This window comes from Armigeres subalbatus, chromosome 2 (genome assembly GCF_024139115.2).
Source record: "Armigeres subalbatus isolate Guangzhou_Male chromosome 2, GZ_Asu_2, whole genome shotgun sequence".
NCBI lineage: Eukaryota > Metazoa > Arthropoda > Insecta > Diptera > Culicidae > Armigeres > Armigeres subalbatus.
The window spans coordinates 245,943,634-245,965,653 of NC_085140.1; the positions used below are offsets into that span (position 1 = coordinate 245,943,634).

At 39.3% G+C, this 22,020-nt stretch overlaps 2 long non-coding RNA genes across 2 annotated transcripts; one reads left to right on the plus strand and one right to left on the minus strand.

The window, feature by feature from the left end:
* Positions 1-5,642: 5,642 nt before the first annotated feature.
* Positions 5,643-6,053, minus strand: LOC134216125 (uncharacterized). Its single transcript, XR_009980504.1, has 3 exons — positions 5,999-6,053; positions 5,866-5,937; positions 5,643-5,786 (listed from the first exon to the last, which is right to left on the minus strand). It is a non-coding gene; the product is annotated as an uncharacterized LOC134216125 (long non-coding RNA).
* Positions 6,054-21,254: 15,201 nt separating this feature from the next.
* Positions 21,255-21,610, plus strand: LOC134216126 (uncharacterized). Its single transcript, XR_009980505.1, has 2 exons — positions 21,255-21,286; positions 21,349-21,610. It is a non-coding gene; the product is annotated as an uncharacterized LOC134216126 (long non-coding RNA).
* Positions 21,611-22,020: the final 410 nt, after the last annotated feature.

Consider the following 22,020-nt stretch of genomic DNA (forward strand, 5'->3'; position numbering starts at 1 on the left):
ATTTTCACAGTAATAAGAAGCAAATAAATGATATGTTAAAAAATTTCCGGCTTGCTTTTAGGTATTGCCAGTTACTGAATACACTTTGTTGAATTTGTAATTGCATAATGCTTTAATCAGTATGTGCAACCCCGAAACTCTCCAAAGTGCAGTGCACATATATTTTTAACAACATGACAATATTTTTGCATCGAGCGTCCACTTATCCATCGAATAAGCCCCCAATCGGCGATGCTGAAAACATTCGAAAGCATTAACTCTGTCGTATTTTACAACGTGTAGAACATTTGCGATCCAGGAAAGGCCACAGATGCGTATACGGATGTTGCTGCCAATTCTCAGAAGAGCCTCGTGAGCTGCCAAACCAGAACCGAGGGCCGGTAATTTATTGCACTTGCGATGCAATGTTGCCACACGGGTGCGATTTCTTGTCTGTTCCGGGTTCAGAGAGCGGCAAAAAACTTTCTTTTATTGCAAATGTTCTTGTGTTTTATTGTTCGCGTTCACGGCAAACACTATTGGTGGTACGCTAGACATGTGCACCGCCGCCGACGACGAATTTGGGTCGGCGCGCCGCCGATCATAATTTTGCCACGCCGACGACTAATCGCAATAAAAAAATCAATTAACTTGAGTCGAGTCGAGTAGAGCACGAGACACTGAAGATGACCTTACAGTTGAGGACGAAATACGTATCTGTAAAACAATACAACGTGGTGGAATTGATTGGAATAGTCTTATGATAGTTCATAAATGAGCATGAGCATGAGCATGATTGACCGCCCACGTTTGCTACTCCGTTATTGTCAGGTCAGCTGTAATTACACAGAGAACCAACAGATGAAGTTTGGGAGTAACATCATCTTCAATGTGTAAGAACTAGTGACCTAACTTGATACTAATTATCTTTAATAACTTTTAATTGAGTGCTTGGTTGCACAAAGTGTGGTGGAAACCCCTGTCATGGAAGCCCCATAAGGCCAGGGGTTTGCAACACACCTTTTCAGGGTCGTTTTAAAAATGGTTCTCCCGGATAATCTTACCTGTGCTGGCTCTATAATTGGTGACAAGATGGCGGAAACAAGATTCACAAAACGAGGAAGACAGTCAGGGCTTAGCGGCCATACAAAATAAGAAAATAACTAGTTTAATTTTAAACTTCGGATCCGTTTTAATTTTTCATAACTTTTGTTTTTTTTTTCTTTTCTGTGAGCTCACCGTTGCGGCCGTTCGTTGAGGTGGTCGACTTGCAGCAACTCCATCGTCGTAGTAGCGTCCTTCTTGTTCACTTGGGCTTCCTTCTTCTTCCTCCTCTTCTTTTTTCACCTTCTTCTTCTTTCTCTTCTTCTTCTTTCTCTCTTTATTAGTTCTTCACTGTTCCCACACTTAACGAGGGAACTATTAATGTTCGTGTGTCACTATGGCCTTTTGTAGCGTAGGCCAGTGTTCCTTGCCCGGGGAGTGGTACCGAAACGCGCATGCACAACATTCACCAGTGGAATCGGACAAGCGGGCTTACCCCGGAATCAAACATTCGTCCTCTGAACACGAATTCCACTTTGGTAGCAGACCGTAGTCTTGATTTTAACTTGTTTTGTAATTTTTAGTTTTGGTTTTATTCACACTGTTTAATGTCCTTTTAGTTTGTTAGATTTAAACAGGTTTTAGTTAGGTAGTTTTTCGTTTTAACACCACTAACTTTCGCGGAACTTTGCGGTTAGGTTTTGTAACGTCCTATACCGCGGACACACTACCGTCACTCCTCCGGGCGAATAATAATACAAGAGGGCTTTCTTAGTTGCTTGAGCCTTTTTATATCCTTCTCCTCATGACTTTGCATATTTTCTTAAGATGGTGGATGACGAGGACGACGATGATGTGACGGCACGATGATCGACGAACGATGACAGGTTACATACGAAGACTTAATAATATGGTTGATGCCCTATTCTACTCTAGTCGTTTACTCCGACAAAACTGGCTGCATGCTTAGCCTTACAAATGAAAAATCCCTAACACTTGTTTCCGAGTAAAACTATGAAATAAATATGGAATGTAAATAAAAAATCTAGACAAATAATTAAATAAATAAATAAATAAATAAATAAATAAATAAATAAATAAATAAATAAATAATTAAATAAATAAATAAATAAATAAATAAATAAATAAATAAATAAATAAATAAATGGAAAAATAAATGAATAAATCTAGTAAACTACGGTCGGAGTTAACACAAATGAAAACAAAATATTTATTAGCAATAAAGACATCAACCAGAAGACTACTAAACGCAAAATAAACATCACTCAAACACTACGGAAGTGGAGACAGACATTTATTTCACATTTAGACATTTAATTTTTCAAGACGGCACAAAACATAAATAACAATTTAACAGGGCTAAACCACTAACTGGCCTTCCCACCAAATATATAATTGTGACCCAAAAGTGGTTGGTCACAAACTATAAGCAATACCAGCGCCGGCCGTGTCCGTGTTGCAGGTCAATAAAGGAATAGGAAGGTAATTGTTGACGTGATACTCGGATTTATAGAAGCCGACGAGTCATATGCACTTCCACGAGAAATCACTGGGAAGTTGGATATACGGGGTAGGGAGTGTGGCAGGGTTCGTTTTGGTAAATGGCCGTGAATATCGTGTAGTTTGATTTAAAAACAAAAACAATCGAACGAATGCTAATTATTTCATTTATCGACCGTACTACACAACTGGATGCGGACTAAATTTTCACTTTCTGATTATTTTACTCACCCGCACAATGCAGAACAAAATTTCGGTGACCTGCCGATCGTTTTGCAAAGCCCGGCTCACGCGAACTATCTGCTTACTGAGCAGAAACACCACAAAACAGGCGCTCTCGTCTTATGATGTTCATAAATGTTGTAAAAGTGGAACTCGTCAGAATTGAATTTCAAATCTACCACAAGTGATGGTGTCTCTAAGACAATGTGGTGACATACATTGGTTAATAAATAGGTTGGTTGATTAGTTTCGTGAGTTTGAATGAGGCTTTATCTAATAGATTTAATCTACTAAGTAGAATAGTACATACAATGTTTAACTGATCTTTGGAATTCATCTAAGCCAAAGCCTCATTCCGTCGGGCAACCTAAACTTAAGTGACTCGCCAGTCATGTTTGTTGTGATACATAAGCTTTTGTGAAGACTTGAATACCTACCCAAAACACCCTCATTCTTAAAGGATCTGGTATTGGTGTAGGCAAATCATTGCAGTTCAGGAATTTCAAGTTAAGTAGCACATTAGTTATCTTGACAATATTTATTTGTGCTATTAGGACAGTTGACTTATTTGGCAAATAAAAATAATTAAATCCCCACTTTGAATGCTTTTCCAGTCTTTCGTCTAGTAGAACTAATTTTTATTTTGAAATCAATTTTTGAATGTAATTAACAAAACCACTTGATATAATTGCTAGTAAATTCCGCCAGGTATTCCTCCAAAACGATTCCTTAAAATAACCTTTGAAAATCAATCCATAAATTCTTTCGGAAATTTCTTACGAAATTTCTCCCCTGATGATGATCAAAACTTCCGGATCGAAAAATTGGCAATGATTTGAAATTATCAACATCTTCATGTGACTGAAAGCCGAAAAATTTCTCCAAAATTCCTTCAGAATTTCCATTACGAATTTCTTCAAAAAATCCTCGACGAATTTCTTCCGGAAATTTCTTATATATTAATGTTTCGAAACAATTTTTTTTTCATTAATTCCTACGGAAATTTCGTTCAAAATTCCTTAGGAGACTCCTTAAGGAATTCCTTCGCAAGTTTCTCTAGAAATTCCTCTGGAATCCAGATATTTTATAAGGTTATTCCATTAGGAGTTTCTTCAAAAATTGTTTAGCAACTTTTTTGTTTTTTGAAGCAATGACTTCGGCAACTTCTTTGAGAATTCCTTAGGAAATTCCTCCTTATGAGATTTCTTCGGCAATTATTCCAAGAATGTCTTAAATACATTCTCCCACAAATTGCATAAGGGATTTCTTCGAAATTTCCCTAAGGAATTTCTTTAGAATATCTTCCAGCAATTCCTTTAAAACATTCTCCGGGAATTCTTCCAGAACTTTCTGCATGAATTCCTCCGAAAATGCTATGAAATCCCTGGAGAAATATCCGAAGGACTTCTTGGCGGATTTTTTGGATTATTTAGGAAAAAGAATCTTGAGGAGTTTATAATGTGTCCCGGATCAGCTTCCTGGAAGAGTGAGATGGCTTAAGCGCCACTCCAAAGGAGACCATCCACCTGATTTACAAGCTTGCCCGGCTTTGAGACCTTCCGGAGGGGAGGATCAAGGTTACCCTGATTGCGGGAAGGAAGCTGACTTTCCGGCTGTAGAACGGCCACCGTACTTCACGAGAACGAGTAAGATACCCCCACTTGAATTCGAATTCAGTATGACCAACTTTGAGATCGAGTGAAGAAATTAACTCTAGAGCGGATTTATCATCACCGGGCCAATTTCAATATTTCCACATCATCACAATACGCATCAAAATAGGGAGTTGTTTACTGGGCTGATAGTTTTCCTTAAACAAATAAACTTACCGAACTCGAAGTAACATGAGACTCAAAAGGACATTAGTTAAATATTCATGCAGTAGTAAACCTCTAACTTTCTTCAGTGTTGAAATTCAAATTTATTCTCATGAGAAACACATTTGTACCGTTCGCTCTACCATAAAGCTCTACCACAAAGCTCAGTTTCGTACCAATGTAAATAAATACTAAGGTATGGAAATCCATATATTGTGTGCGTGCCTTTTGTGTATGGCGAAAAAGCTTTCACTACTACATTCGAACGAGCTCCCATAAGAAGCCGTGCAAATATGTACGTCACCATTTGCTGTTTACGTTTTTCATCATCCACTAATACACTTGCATTTGGTCTTCTTCCTCACCTTCTATTTATTCTCATAGGTTTCGTACCATAATTTCATTTATTCTCTCTTTCGCTAGGCCTAGTCTATCTTCCCTTTCTCTCTCCTCTACCTTTCCACATTGCGTGGGTCTACTTTCTACATGTGCGTGATTATGCCGTCTCCTTCTCTCTCTTTCTTTCCGTCGACGGCGATCTCGGCAACACCAGTAGCTGATCTCCTACCAAGCGCGCGTGCAAATAGCCGGGCTCAGACTATTGTATTTCATCCCGCTCATTGACAATGGGATGGTTTCGATTTTGGTGTGCCTTTTACGGTCACATGGCCATGGACAACGACACAACAAAAAGCATGCAAATATAGTACTCACGACCTAAGATTTACGTTGAGCATGGACGGGAGGGCGGCGACGGAAAACGATCACGGCCGTGATGTGATGTCAGCATATGGATTCTCCTCCCTCGCTGTTTCGTAGACTTCCGCTAAGCGTGGTGCATACGCTTCGGTGGTCCGTTGGCGCGCAAGACGATAATGCCGCTAGTAAGTCTCGCCGTCGGGACGCTGATGTAGGGCCGCACCGGCCGTGCGCGCGATGACGTCGGCAGATGTTAAGCGACCGGTGGTGATGCGTACGATGGCGTCGCTGGATTCTACACGGACCAAAGCTTTCTTCTCGTCGACGTGAACCGCGACGATCGAACTACGGTTGGTTTGCCTGCCTAAGGCGCGGGAACTTACGGACGCAGCCTTCTTCCGGCCACGTGCACCCCGGGAAAACTTTGCAGCCGATAGGTGGGGTCTAAGAGCGGTCGTAACGAAAAGTGTGATGTGTCGGCAATAAACCGATGCTGCTACGAATCTGAATTGTTAAATGAAACACCACGCACAATGTTTCAATTATATATTATAATTCAACAAATCTTCGGTGTTCTCTTTACCTTCTAATCTTCGTTTCTACTCGCACTAGTCGCCTACCAGAATTTAATTGCGCTTTATGCTATTGCGCTTCACTGCAGAGAAAGGGAAATGAAATTTAGCTAACTACTTTTAAAGAATCATGTCACTAAACACCTTTTTCAACACACCACGGCGCGGTTCACTAAATAAGACCACTCCAGCCTCTTCCACGTATCGTCACAAAGTGAACTCAGAACTAAAAGAGTTTCTGAAGGAATATTTAAAGGAATTTCTGGAGGAATTTTCAAAGGAATTCCCCCGTAACGCTGGGTAGACACCTTTGCGTGGTGTGTTACGGTGTAAGATCTAACACGGTCACATTGTCAGCTACAGGCAAATCCTGATCCAACGAATACCTTCCCCAATATCCAACTCCGAGGTACTTATGAGGGGGTCGCTGAGTCGGGGGCCTCTCGTTAAGTAAGTACTACACCAACATTTCCTCACCCTCCCAAGTTACGGTGAAGATGGGCGTGGCCAGGAGTAGTAATCCTCATGCTTTTGTGATTTTTATCCTAGACTAGTCGACCCGGCAGACGTTGTCCTGCATAGTAGGCGAAAATGCGCTTTGTGAACTGCTTAGGTGAAATTTTCATGCGTTTATTAATTTCAGTATTTCATGGTTTAGTCAATTTAACCAATGATTTTCTGAATAGGGAATATCATATAAACCCGTCGGAAACGGTTTCGAACATATTTGCTAAAGAATGAAGAAAATCCATCCAGCCGTTTTTGAGTTATGCGGATACGAACACAGACCATTTCATTTTTATTATATAGATTGAAATCAAATACCACACCCACCTTGATTTCTGATAGCAATCTGAATAAGGATTTCAAAAGAAAAACATGACTAGTGACATCACTAGTGTCCAATCTACGAAGTACATCGTAACTATGCTATGCTATGCTAATTTTCAAAGGAATTTATGAAGAAATTCTTAGTAGAATTTCAGAGGAAATTCCTACTGGTGTTTCTGAAATAATTCCTTGATTTCTCCAAAAAATCCTTCGGAATTTCTCCAAGTAAATGATTCGCAATTCCATTGAAGAACTCCCTCGGAAATTGCCTCAAAAAGTTCTACAAAAACTCCTCCGGAAACAAATTCCAGAAAGTTTTTCGGAAATTATTTCAGGTAGTCCTTGGAATTCATCTCAGGAATTAATTCGAAATTTCCTCTACGCATTCCTTCTGAAATTTGTTTAGGAAAACCTTGGGAAAATCATAAAGGTATTTTCTTGAAAATTCCTTCAGAAAATATTCTAAGAACTATTTTGAAGTTCCTTACAAAGTTCTAGGTCGAAATTTTCTTAAGAATTTCTAAACAAGTTCCAGAAGGAAAAACCGAAAAAAAATTCAAAGTAACTCCAGAAGGAACTTCTGACAGTCTTAGATTTCTCCGAAAATTCCTTTGGACATTCCGTCAAGACTTCGTTCAGAAACTCGGATATACCTTCTGAAAATTATGCGCAAATTCCTCTTGAAATACCTACAGATTTTTTTAGGAGTTTCTTAGGAAATTGTTTCAGAATTTCTCCAAAAAATCTCTAAAAACTCCATCAGAAATTTATTTTCGGATTACTTCGGAAGTTTCTTTCAGCTTTGGGAATTTGCTTAGGAATTTCTTTGAAATTTCCTTAGCAAGTTCCTTGGCAGTTTTTCCTGAAATTCCCATAGGAATTCTTTCAAAACTACCTTAAGCAATTTCTGGAGAATTTCACCGGGTAATCCTTTGGAAATTCCTCCAGTAATTTTTTTGGTAACTTTAGGAAGCTACATACAGCAACAAAACTAGCTCTGTACACATCGTTGATTCGTCTAGTCGTCCTGTACGGCCATGAATGATGAACGTTAAAAGATGCAGATTATCGAATTCTCAAAGCGTTAGTAGAAAATACTGCGCTCAGTATTTGGCGGCGTGGTAGAAATTGGTAAATGGCGCAGACGAATGAATGAAGCACGAGTTGCACCAAGTATACAAAAATGCAGACATAGGCAGGCTGATAAAATAAAGCAGATTATAGTGGGCTGGACATGTAGCGCGTATGTCGAAATAGAGACCAACAAAAGAACCTGCAGAGAACCTGGAAGAGGACGTTGGCTCCGGGGTAGACCCGCACTCGCTGCCTGTGTGCAATCGTGGAAAATGCGTGTGCAGCCGGTGTGCAGCGAGACTGGCGACTAGCGGCCCAAGAACGAGCGACCTGGAATAGGAAATTACATTCGGTTTTGCTCCGAACAACACCATCCTAGGTATAGGTAACTTTAAGAGGAAATTATTGGACATTTCCGACAGAAATTCGTTCATAATTTTTTTCGGGATCTCTTCACAAATTCATTGAAAACTCCTTCAGTTTTTTTTCAGAAATTTATTTGAAAATTCCTTTTAAAATGGATTTTGAGATGCATTTGAAAATACTGGTAGGAATTCATTTGCAAATGTTTGTGGGAATTTCTTCGAAATTTTCTTCCGGAATTCCTTCATTTCCTAAAGTTCTTCCGAAAATTCCTAGCCGGAAGTACCTTATAATCTCTTTCCGATATTTCTCCAGGAAAGTTCTATCAAAATCTTGAATTGGAAATAATTTTGAAACAAGTTATTAACAAATTGGTTCTATGACACCAACATCTCATTCTCAACACTGCTCAGGGGTCACGAAGAGCGAAGCAGGATTTATTGTTGAAATTTGATTAATCAAAATCAGAGAACAACAAAATAGTGTTAATTTAAATGACTTTTTGAGATCAGGTATTGATTAGTGGCGCCAGCAACTGACTATTTTGAATGTGGCAAGCGTGGAACATTGCAATTCGATTTCCTACCATGTGAATCAAAACCGCGTGAATCCAAAAATCCGCGTTAAAATTGATTTTTCCAGCCATTGATTTTTTCATCCACGCCGGTTCACACCGCCGCCGCCGCCGGGGTAAAAGTGACCACCACGCCACTGCTGCCGATGTTATGACCGGCGCACAGGTCTAGATACGACTAGTACCAATGCTATCCAGGCTCGCACAAAATGTTGCCCTTTTATACTCACTCACAACATAAAACACCGGCAGAAATGCAATGTAGCTAATTGCACTTCGAAGACAAACAAATTGAAAACTAGTTTCCGGTCAAAGTAATGGCCTCAACTTTGTCGTAGCGGTTATGGTGTCCATTTCTGTCCCGGGACCATTTGAAGGACGGTACAAACGGCGTTCAAATGGGTCAATAAATTTGGTTGAATATGCATGCTCTTGATATTTACTAATGTGGCTTATTTAAACTGACGAGTTTTATTGTGATTGTGATTTCCGCGCACTCTTTCTTAAACAATCAACTATGAGACAAAGCATTAAGGACAAGCCTCCTGGAATCTAAAACAAATTACACTCGAGTTTTTAAGGGCAAGACATTAGTGGGCAGACGCTAGTGAGGAAAACAATGAATAGTATAGCATAATAGTTGTCTAGTGATTAAAACAGATAGTGTTTAAGTGAAACAATGTGTTTGTAGTCTACAATGCTTGATGAAATAAAAAAAAATAAATAAAAATAAATAAATACGGAAGCAACGTACAACTGTCATTTTTATTATTCCAGCTTTGCTGCGTAGCAGCATGCGTGAAATAATAAAAATAGTTGCTTTCGTTTTAAGTGGGGTGCCCTAGAAAACGAGAGTGAAATATGTTCTGGATTCCGGAAGTTTTTTTTTTGTGTCTTTATTAAGGAGACTTTCAGCCCGAGGCTGGCTCGTCTCCGAGGATTCCGGAAGTCTTGTCTTGTCCTTAACGATTAACTTTCTTCTTCACCTGCATCTTATCAAAGCTGTGTAATGTCGTCTGCGTAGTCAAGTAGATAAGATTATAGCACAGACAAACAGACATAACACTCGTCAAATTTCCATCGTTCACTGATTTACTGGTCGATTCAAATAATCATTAGTTGACCAATCGATCACTCATGGCGCGCGCATCGGATTTGCTCGAGTTTGACATTTGCTCACTACCGCCATCTGGTTCGTGATTTGCCCAACCAACTGAAATCAACAGATGTCGTTAGTGTTTCAACAGACGATGTATATGATGAGTAAATGTTCAATGTGTTATGTCTGTTTGTCTGTGATTATAGCATTTGTATAGGGCAAAAGATCCGATAGTCGTGGGTGTTCCTATAGTTGCGGTAGTGTTATTTTAACAAAATCTACGTATTTAACGCAGCAACCCATATTGTCTATCAATTTGTTGACCTGTCATTACTCGAAATAAAAGAAAACAAATAAGAAAATCCCTCCAAATCGGTAAAGTATCACTAAATTATCATATCTTTTTCTCGGCTTTGCACCAATAGTTGCGGTAGTGTTCCAATAGTTGCGAGTCCCATAAGAAAACAATCGTAACTATAGGAACACATATTAAAAAATACCGCAACTAATGGAACACTGCACCAATAATTGGAGGTATCATTTTAGGTAACAATAATGGTTTCTGCAGCGTTTGGAATACTTTTCGTTTAAAATATAATTGATGAGCTGTTGGATAAGTACTTAAGGTAAGCGACATGAAATATAGATGTGGTGTAAGCGAAGAAACAGTGGTGGAACGTGCTTAGTTCCTCCACTATTGGATCTTTTACCCTAAAAGCATTCTAGAGTTTTGCTTAAATCTACACCCAACCGGCGGATGTTAGATTTTCTAAGAATTCTGTATAAAAATCTATCAAAACCTGTATAAGAACTGAAGTATTGTATAAGAATCTAACAATTTTGTAAGCTTTTCTAACAATATTTGTTTGAGAGCTTACATTTTTTGTATGAGAACCTAACAATTTCGCATATGCCCAGTTCTTATACAGGTTTTGTTAGAGACTTATACAGAATTGTTAGAAAATCTAACAACCGCCAATTGGGTGTGGATTATAACATTATTCGCCGAAATCGCGTCAATTCGTTCAGAAATCCGTAGTCATATATAATCCATCACATCTCATCTTGCCATGTGCCAAATAAATACAGATTTTTTTTTATGTCAAACAAGATTTTATTCGTTTTTACCCACCCCATGAGTATTTAACATGTCAAGCGCCAGTAGTAATACGAATTTTCCAATCAAGTAAAAATTTATATTCGATTTCATATTTTCCGGGCAAATAATTGAAACATCCTTCCTCCTGAGAATCTCCCGAACATGATATCTAACAGCCAATAACGATATTTGACAGTCCAACCCAAAGGCAGCAAGAATCACAAAATAGCCGCCGCGTCGAGGGAATCTATAATTGCTTCCAAAGTTTGGTTGGAAGCGACAGCCAAACGAAAAATGAAATGCTATCTAGCGCTACTGAAACGATTGTTATGCAAAACGTGACCGAAATAGAATATACTTTCTATAAGAAATTTCCATTTTGAAGATTGAAGATATGAGTTGTGTTCATAAATCTAGTGAAATCTAGTTAATTTGGTACCAGAATATATACATTCAGATTTGAACTATTCATATTAATAACCAATTTAAAAAACTTATAGATCTTCAGGGTTCTCATTTAAAAAACAATTTTGAGATGATTTTATTTTATAAAATCCCAAATATGAAAACAAACGAACACACTAAACAAAAAATCGCATATGTTCTATTAAATTTAACAACTTTCTCAATAGAAGAACTGTACGGTAAATAATTTAACAGATTTTTTATTCTTTATTAAAGAGATTTACAGTCCGAGGTTGGCTCATCTCTTTAACAGATTTTCAATAAGTCCAACAGTGCAGCATTAAAAATGCACTTTGTGTTTAAGGAGTAATTCAGTTCGAACACATTCCAGAGAAAATTCGAGCCAAACGGCTAATGACACATATCTATGTTTTCTCACGTCCAATCAATTTAATCGCATCGAAAGAGCTCCACTGATAAGCTCAATTACATCCAATTATGGGGAAGGTAAACGTGACAAAATTTTCGATATTCGTTTCTATTGGGTCCAGAAGTTAAGCGCAGTACTCGGATACCTGTGGCTGGATAGAAAACCGAAATTCCGTGGAGGGCTGAAATACAATGCGAAATATTTGGTGGTCGGTGAGTGGATCCCATCATGAATGGATGTGAGTTGTAGCCTGTTGAATATTTCATCGCACGCCAGAGTTTCTCATTTGAGAACAAAATAGCTGTACTGCTGAGCGTTAGGAGTGACCGGAACTACCAACCAAACAAGAAGATAACTACCCCAGGAAAGCAAACAATTGCAAAATGTGGTGGCGCTTTGGTGACCGACCGACTGGACTGCTGTGAAGAGCACCATAAGCCTTTGACCAAACAGATTCTGTCCTATAGTCGGTGCTCTCTGAACGATGTTTCTCCAACCGAAGCTTTATTATTGCGATTGTGAGTGGAAAAATGATGTTGAAGGCAAACAAACCACGATTCAACTTTGATATTCACCGTTGAATGGGCTTTGTTGGCATTTGGGATTCATGTGAAGTTTCATTATAAAAGGAACGTTATTTTCAGCAGTTCTGTTCAACTGCGCAGGAAAAAATATAAATATGGGAATATGTATGATTTATATTCACATTTCACTCAAATATTATAAACTCTATGTGAATATGGTATTACATTAAGTTATTTTTTTTGCGTCAATAAATCACCTGCGACAGAATACCCTTCCCCAAAAACCCAAAAAAGGTACTCTACCCATATTCCACAGCTACGACTGCGGTGTTTAAGGATATGTTTTTATTCGTGTATCCTGTGAACCTGGAGAGAAATAAAATATATATAGTTTGTTGAAAGTTTGTTGAGGGGTTCCAACGAGAAGGGGTTCAAGTGACAAAAACTTAATTTTGAGGAAAAAAAAGATTTTCAATATTTTTCGTTCATAGCGGGCTTGGTAGTCATATGGCTACTGCTTTTGCCTCATACGCAGGAGGTCGTGGGTTCAATCCCAGGTCCGTTCCATTCTCCTACTTTGTATCTTTCTTTTTATTTCTCATGTTCTGGCAATCGCTAGAACTGGAAATGGACTTCCATACCGTTTCCATTACTATTCCTATACCTTCAACTTGAGTATTCTAACAGTAATCTGCTAGAATTGAAAATGAACTATAGAGCTCGTTTCCTACATCCAATTAGAAATTCCATCAGTTACCTATAGATATATCTATCACATTGGCAGCTCGTTAACCAAGACGGACCTCTGCCTCTCCAACCTAACCCAGAAATTCCAACAAATTCCGCATGAACTCGAGACAAGTGCAGAGTTATATTTGGCTTGCAGTGGGCGAGGGAACAAATATTATCTAGGTGACACTCTGGCCCATAGCCAAAAAAATGTTATTTATAACCATTTTCAAAACTCTCCAGAAAACGTTTTTTTGCTTTCAAATTTTGACCCGAAGTTAATTTAAGTGTAAATTTGTATTGAAAGCATATTCGAGTTTAAAACAAAGAGTTTTTTTAAGTTTACATAACAAATCGCGGCACACTTGCCGCAAACTCCGCTACTGCCTATGCAAATGTCCCTACAAAGCAAACGAAGTCCATTGGCCAGATACAATGTATTGAAATATTCAGTCTGTGTGACTTTCTCCATGGCGATGCATGGTCGGATGATGATGATGTCCAGTGGAAAGAATGTTGTTTCTCTACAAACAAACCGATTTGTCTTTTCCTGAATCAACAGTTACCACTTTTATGAACGCTATCGAATGCAGGAGAGCAGCACTGTTCGATATCGATTTATAACATCATATGGAGGAGGAGGTACTTGAAATGTAACAATTCGGCAATCCCCTTCACAATCATCCAGTATCCATCCTTTGAGCACATATCCCCCATAAGTCTCTTTTTGTGGATGAAATTCGTGACATATCCTACGGCAGAACCTGCTACTACCGAATCTTGATAATGCGTCGTGCGTCGCATGGGCCCATACCTCAGCAACAACCTAGATATCATATCCTACCATAAATCAACATGTTTGAATGAGTGATACAGGTCGAATCGTGAATGGGGGCTTGGCCAAGCAAATCTTCTCTATATAAAAAAAATCACGTTGTGGTTTTTATCGCCCAATACTAGGTGCCAAAACTCATTTAAATTATTTATAGGCCAAAAGATTGATGAATATTTTTTGCTATGAGTTGTAACATATTTGCATCGCAGAAACACACCTCAGCAACAGGTTCCTGCTTCATGTTCTTGTCGGCGACATGAACACAAACAATGACTACACGCATGTGCCACAAATGAATAATAATTGTCGGCTGACAAATGCAATGTCAAATTGCATGCAATTCGTGTAGTAACAAGTCGGTTGGAGATTGAAAGTGGTAGAGTTTTGGTAGGTATTTTCGTCAGCGTTCTAACTCCTGTTATAGAGTCGAAAACCAATCAAAAATACACTTTTTTTTCTATAACTCATCCATATCCAAACGTGCTTTTATTGGTTTTAGAGCCTATGACGCGAATTATACCACGGACGGAAATACCTACCGCAACTCTAAGTATGAAATGAGTGAATGCAGAATGCTGAAGTACTTTTCATGGAACCTTATGACTGTGCTATTCTTGAACCGGTGCCTCGAACAGGATACATGCGTGATGTGATAAAACGAGCAGGAACATCATCCAAACAATGCGAACTGGATCAAGTGGTAGAGACCACTGCAGCGTAATGGGGCTTGATTGTAGAATGTAAATTTGGTACGCTTTGGCTCTGCTCTCCTGTTGATAAGTGTCATATAGGAAATGTCCCACACGTAGGTTAAGCATTAAAAACACACACCTACAGGATAATGTTCACTACATAAAAGAAATCGAGCTTTTAAAGCAAAAAAATAATTAAAGCATTCCTTGCTACTTTTTCTGATCAAAATTCATTCCGCATGATAATACGAAGCTATTTCCCAGAAACAGCTGATCGAACCCTGTGGTGTTATTCGATTAGTTTTCCCAAAAGGTTTTTACATTCCATTGGTTACCGTTACCATCGTATGATGGCTCCAGCATGCCAACAGAATTAAACAAAAACAACGAACTCTATACAGATTGTAATCAACTCATGAAAACGTGAAAACTTTACTTTTGCTTCATATTGTGTATCTAAAAAAATACGACGTGGTTCGAAAGGTTTCCATATAGATTTGTTTTGAAATATAGAACGGCTCTTTGTAAAAATGGCAACGGTAATTCCATTTAACATAATAAATATAAATAATTGCGAATAACATTTTAAAGAGTCTTTAATAAAAAATAAAAAATCAAATTAAAAATTCCATTTATTTCCACGCCTTTCATAACCATCATATGCATAACGGTCTCGTATTAGCTGATTTCCAACAAAAACTATCATCATCTACACTTTTTGTTGATTTTAGACAGTAATGGATGTAACACCGAATAACTTAAAAAAAGTTTCTTCTTTCTCTTTTCAAATGTCTTGAATCTTCCACTCTTCAAAACCGAACAACAGAGAACAAGTAGTTCTGCATTACGACACCAACTGAGGATATTAATTCGCCGCACCAAGATAAAAGTTGTTTTCCAGTTCGCTTTTGTCCAGAACTCTACAGCCAAGTGTTGGCAGTTAGTGACCATTTGAATCGTCGAAAAATGTCGCTTCAATGAATTGCAAATTTGGCCGACGGCATGTGTGTGTTTGATCATTTGTAATATCTTCAAACTGATTTCTTAATATGGAACAATTGGCAACGTGCCGTTATGCTTCTGTTGTTAACTAGTGCGTATATTTAATGACTCACTACTTAATGGGAACATATTAAAATTATTCTGGTAACGGTATGTTGCCATTCCACATCGCGATGGTAAAAAGTACACTGAATTCTGTTTTTACACGATTTTATTTTACACGATTTTTATTTTCACGATTTTCACAAAGTTACGCGATTTTCAAAAAGAATGTATATATTTTTTTGTGCCTTATCAGACTGTAAAAAAGAGAGGTACAAAGTATATAATGTGTTCATGGTCATCCAAGAAATCCCTGAAGTCAGGCCTTAAGGTCTACACGCGTAAAAAGATGTGTATTGACCAGTTTCAAATATATGCAACATGCCCTTTGTGGTACACAGAATAAAATGCGTTCATGACATGTGGGTATGATAATCCAAGAAATCCCTGAAGTCAGGCCTTGAAGTCTACACACGTATTCATGACATGTGGGTATGGTCATCCAAGAATTCCCTGAAGTCAGGCCTCAAGGTCTACACGCGTACCAGAGATCTATTGGCCAGTTTTTAATGTGGAACATGCTCTTTGTGGTCATATGGGTTTGGTAATCCAAGAATTTCCAGAAGCCAGATTATGCGGTGCACAACGTCAAAAACGGGAAACGGACTCTTCTTTCCGGGGGTGCAGTCAAAATTTTGCTACTGGCTAACACTCAACAGGCCAGAGAACAACATGTAATCTATGTGCAAGGCGAACCGATATCCACAAAAGATTACCGGACGGGTCTTATAGGGGATTAATGTGGATCGTGTCGAAGGGACAATTATGCTCTGATAAGCGGTAGAACAGGTGGACTGTATGGTAGTGGATCAGTAGCAGCGATCGGCTCTCTAGCAGCGGCGCAGTGGAAACTGGATCAGGATGTTGGTTTGGTAGCAGAATAAAACTCCGGGTTTGCTTTTCCTCTCGATGTTGTTTTTCGTTGACAGTCAAATACAAAATTCAAAATCACTGCCATCAAATTTCTGGTTTGTGTGTGTGTGTCAATTGACACCTGAATAAGCCATTACGATGGCAACGCCAACAATAGAAAACAAATACCTAACCTGGTGAGAGAAGCTGACATTGGACATGACATACAGGAAAGAGGCAAGACGATATTTATTTTGCTTATATTTTTGAGAATTGGGGGGAAAGGACTATAATGACTATTAGACTTAACTTATTATTAGGGGGTAAGGGTTCACATCACATAAGTGAAATTTAATACCGGAAATCAACAAATAAAAAAAAAATAAACAAAAATTACACGTTCGGAACACAGGTCTTAAGGTCTATACGCGTAATCTATTGGCCAGTTTCAAATATGGAACATGCCCTTTGTGGTACATAAAATATAATGCGTTTATGACATGTGGGTATGGTCATCCAAGAATTTCCTGAAGTCAGGCCTTAAGGTCTACACGCGTAACCAGAGATCTATCGATCAGATCTAAATGTGGAACATGCCTTTTGTGGCACATAGGAAAGAATGCGTTAATAACATATTGATGATTTTGAACATCTGTTGTGAACACATTCTATTCTATAATCCACAAATGGCATTTACCATATTCAAATGTCTATGTCTGTGTTGTTTACATCCCCCCCGACCGAATTAACGACGCAGTCCTGGTCGAAAGGCACCTTGATTCACTTAACTGGGTGGTTTCACAATTGGGACCAAGAGACAACCTTATTATCCTGGGTGATTTTAACCTGAGCTCGATCACTTGGCAGCGCCACACGCTGGGGTTTCTGTTTCCGGTCCCTTCAAGATCCTTGATTGGCCAGACGTCTCGTGGGCTACTCGACGCGTACAGCACAGCAGGATTGAAACAAATGAATGCAGTCGAAAATGAAAACGATCGAATACTTGACCTTTGCTTCGTTAGCGACGAACTGCGCGAGAGCTGTTCGATTATACAGGCTCCATCTCAGCTCGTTAAAATCGGTCGACATCATCCTCCCATACTGACACATCTTAAGATAAATCCGTACTGTCGCGTCTACGAGCCGTCTGAAAGCGTTTCGTACGACTTTAATAAGGCCAATTTCAACGACATGAATGATTTTCTTGCACACGTTTACTGGGACGCTATTCTTCAAGACTTCGACGCCGATCTCGCTGCATCGACTGTGTCAAGTATATTACTGTACGCTATTGATCAGTTCGTTCCGCTGAAATCCATATCCAAATCGGTTAAGCCAGCCTGGTCTAATGCTCACCTCAAAAACCTCAAAAGAGTGAAGCGCGCGGCTCTCAGACAACATAGCAAGTATCGTTCTGATTCTACAAGAGCCAGTTATTTGAAGGCAAACTCTGACTATCAGCAACTCAACGACCACCTTTATAACGTCTTTCAAAATCGTCAAAATCGACTCAAGACTAACCCCAAAAGTTTTTGGCGGTACGTCAACGAACAACGAAAGGAATCAGGACTGCCCTCTTCGATGACAGATGGTTTATGCGAAGCCGAAACTACCCACGACATGGTCAATTTGTTTCGTTCCCAATTCAGTAGTGTCTTTACAAATGAGCACCTCGACCCTCAGGCTGTAGCCAACGCTACCAGGAATATTCCCCGTTTTGAAGCCGCTGAGCAGCCGTTCTTCGTTACCGACGATAATGTAATAACAGCTAGTAAGGAATTGAAAACTTTAATTGAATGCGGCCCGGATGGTATTCCGTCTCTTATTGTGAAACGCTGCGCTGATACGCTTGCAAAGCCGTTAGCTGCAGTATTCAACCTCTCATTGACTACCGGATTATTTCCGAACTGCTGGAAACAATCATATTTATTCCCAGTTTTCAAAAAAGGATGCAGACGACTGTTTCAAATTACCGGGGAATAGCTGCACTAAGCGCCATTTCTAAGCTGTTTGAGCTGATTATTCTCAAAGAATTGGTTCAAAAGTATGCACATTACATATCGAACGACCAACACGGGTTTATGCCTAAAAGATCGACGACTACTAACCTAACGTGTTTCACTTCCTTTGTAATTCGATAAATGGAGAGTGGCCATCAGGTGGATGCCATTTATACAGATCTTTCCGCAGCATTCGACAAGATGAATCATCAGATAGCCATCGCGAAATTTGACAAATTAGGCATTAATAACTCCATGCTCGGTTGGCTTCAATCCTATTTAACTGGATGGAGTATGGCGGTTAAAATCGTATGCCGACGACATAAAGCTATATTACTCTATAAAGCATCCTCAAGATGCAATGTTTCTGCAACAACAATTCGAAGTGTTTGCTGAATGGTGCCGCATAAAACGAATGACATTAAATGTCATAAAATGTTCTGTCATATCCTTCGGCCGCAAACATTCGCTCTTCCTATTCGACTACGCTTTGGGAGATATTCAGCTTCAACGCGAATCGACAGTCAAGGATCTCGGAGTTTTGATCGACTCGAAAATGACATTCAAGGATCATGTAGCATATATCGTTTCGAAGGCATCTTCACAACTAGGCTTCCTGTTTCGCTTTGCCAAGAAATTCCGGGATGTGTACTGTCTGAAATCACTGTTTTGTGCAACCGTTCGCCCAATCTTGGAGTACTCGTCAGTTGTCTGGGCTCCGTATTACCAAAACGAAGCTCAGCGCATCGAAGCTATCCAGAGAAAATTCGTGCGCTTCGCTCTGCGACATCTAAGGTGGAGAGCTCCGCTCAACCTACCAAGCTACAGTATCCGTTGTCAGCTTATTAACCTCGACTCTCTTGATGCAAGGCGTAACGTGGCTAAAGCCTGCTTCAACGGTGATCTTCTACAAGGAAACATTGACTGCCCTACGTTGCTCAGCTTGCTGGACATCAACACTCGCCGCCGTAATCTCCGATCGCACTCGTTCATCAATCTCCCTGCAGCCAGAACTAACTATGGACTACATGAGCCGGTCCGAAGCATGTCCCGTTTATTCAATACGTGTTATTCTGTGTTTGATTTTAATGTGTCGCGAGAAACAAATAAGTGTAATTTTCAGTATGTTTTTCGCTCTTGACTATAAGCTAACGTATGTACGTAGTTAATGTATTTATTTTAAGATAGCGGTCATTGGGGTGTCTATTTCACCTGTTGACAATAAATAAATAATAATAATAAAACAGTCCGAATGATCTTTGGTTGCGTGTGTAGACCCTAAGGCCTTACTTCAGGGATTTCTTGGATGTCTAAGAACTTCTGCTGAGAACACATTCTATTCTATGGTCCACAAAGGGAATGTACCATATTCAAAACGGTCCGAATGATCTTTGGATACGCCGGTAGAGCTCAATGCCTTACTTAAAGGATTTCTCGGATTGACTAAGAACATCTGCTGTGAACACATTCTATTCTATGTTCCACAAAGGGCATGTATCATATTCAAAACAGTCCGCATAGCCTTTGGTTATGTAAATAGACCTTAACGCTTTATTCCATGAAATTCTTGGATAACTGGAGCAATATATCATATGTAGCATCACAATTGGCAGAAGACCCTGTGCATCATTTTCTCGTAACAAAAAAATATGCATTTTATTTTTACACGATTTCTCGAAAATACACGATTTTTTTACACGATTTTCTGTTTGCACGCACGCATCAATCGTGTAAAAAAAGAATTCAGTGTAATTGAAATTGTTTTTTTTTGCTTAAAGCTTCCAGCTTGAAATAAAAACACATGCAAAGTAATGGATTCTAATATAACGCTTCAATATGTTCAACAGTTGGACTAATTTCAAAAAATCTTATCTAGCTCAATTCTTGTTGTCAATGTCGAACTATCTGTCTAGTTTTGAGAATTCTCACTTAATTTTTCAAAAAACCTAAGTAACATTTTTTTCATGAATTAATTTGAGTACTCCAATCAAAGAGACCCTCTTTAGCTGTGCGGTAAGACTCGCTGCTACAAAGCAAGACCATGCTGAGGGTGGCTGGGTTCGATTCCCGGTGCCGGTCTAGGCAATTTTCGGATTGGAAATTGTTTCGACTTCCCTGGGCATAAAAGTATCATCGTGTTAGCCTAATGATATACGAATGCAAAAATGGTAACAAGGCTTAGAAACCTCGCAGTTGATAACTGTGGAAGTGCTTAATGAACACTAGCTGCGAGGCGGCTCTGTCCAAGTGTGGGGATGTAATGCCAATAAGAAGAAGAAGACTGCAATCAAAAGCTTGTCACCTGCTTAAAGGTAGCATGTGACAGATGTGCACGTTTTCCTTGGAATGGTTATTAACCCATCAGTATTGAAAGAAGTGTTGGAGTTAATCTTCCTTGTATGTGCACAACACTCTCCATCAGAACAACACAACAGATCATCATCTTCAATCGATTGTAGCCATATAGCAATCGATCATCTGCTGTCTGCCTGTTGGTATAATAATGGGATGAAGTCCACTCGTCTGGGCAGTGCGATAACACAGTAGTTCGACTGTGCTGTACTAAAACTGTCCAAGGTACCTGATCATCACTCTCGCTCTTCGGAGAACCTGGATTGTGCAGTGGTGAATTTCCATCTGTTGTACGCAAAGGTCAAACTCGCTCGATAACGAAGAGGCTAGGCAGTTCCGATCGATCCGTGGTACACACAACATCTATAGTATACCGCAGTTCTTTAATATAAAGTTCTTTGTTCAAACTTGTTAGAACAATATAGTGTCAGTTCGGAGCATGGAGTAGGAGTAAAGTGCTGTGAGATCGGTGAGAAGCATAGCTTGTGGAAGTGAATCCTATGCCTGAAACTCCTTTTGGTATCACCTTAGGCCTATTTGTGTTTGTCACTGGATGTCTCCAACCGGTCCCCGTCGATGGAAAGTGCGATGGTTGTTCCGCACTTGAACCTTTGAGAACCGGAGTATAAAGACAGCGCAGACAGTGGCAGAGCATTTCCATCCGGATGGTTACTGATGTCGCCGAAGGGATAGACTTCAAACACGTATACACATTTACAACATTAGCAGCTAAGTAAAACCAATAGTTTTAAGTAGATACTGGGTGGGTTAATAAATGGGATATGCATGTTAAATTTCAGCATTTTTTCTATTTACTGATGATTTCGTGGAGTTTAATCGTTTAGTTGAATTTTTGACGCTGAGCCGCGAACCTGTGCAGGCTGCTTTCTCGCAGACCAGCAGATCTCACACATGTTTAGTTAATTGTAATTTCATGATTTTGTCTCATGCCGGTGGGTGGTTTTTCCCCGAGTGACAAGCTTTCATGTTGTTCTATTGATTACGCTATTCAAATTAATTCATGAAAAAAATGTTACTTAGGTCTTTTTGAAAAGTTAAGCGAGAATTTTCAGTATCCGCTAAGTTGCGGACGATTGAGTCGCCACGAGTATCTATACCCTTTCCCCTTACTAACTGTTGATAATAAGATGATATCGATTGTAAATATCATAAAGTCTCGGCTCCGTTAAGTGTTATACACGC